Genomic DNA, 471 nt, shown 5'->3' with positions numbered 1-471 from the left:
TAGTCGTAGCTCTGATTTCAGCAAGCTTACATTCAGACTGACCGGCCCGACAAGATGGACCCAACTGTCCAATCCGAGTCAAATCAAGCTCAAATTAAGTTATTAAACCACTTTTAAAAAATTTTCAAGCATATTTCAAAGGTAAACAAATGTTGAATCTAATAGGCACTTGGTTGAATTGAGCGTCTCAACAAGATGAATCCAACGAGCATAAGAAGGCTCAATTCCAACATCATTAAGACACTTACATGTTCGAAACGACGTCTGATTGAGGGAACTTTTTCGGGTCATCCGATCAGAGTATTTCATATTCATTCATTTAGTTGCAACTGGAACTCTATAAATAGAGTCTCAACCCAGTCATTAGGGGAAGGAGAGCTTAAAGACTGAATAAAGAGCTTGAAGTTTGGAGAATGAAGAAGTACCATATCACTCCTCCAGTCGTCGATCGCCACCAACCACTATCTCGCC

This window comes from Phalaenopsis equestris, unplaced genomic scaffold (genome assembly GCF_001263595.1).
Source record: "Phalaenopsis equestris unplaced genomic scaffold, ASM126359v1 Scaffold000207, whole genome shotgun sequence".
NCBI classification, from domain to species: domain Eukaryota; kingdom Viridiplantae; phylum Streptophyta; class Magnoliopsida; order Asparagales; family Orchidaceae; genus Phalaenopsis; species Phalaenopsis equestris.
Note: the sequence above shows the minus strand (reverse complement) of the source record.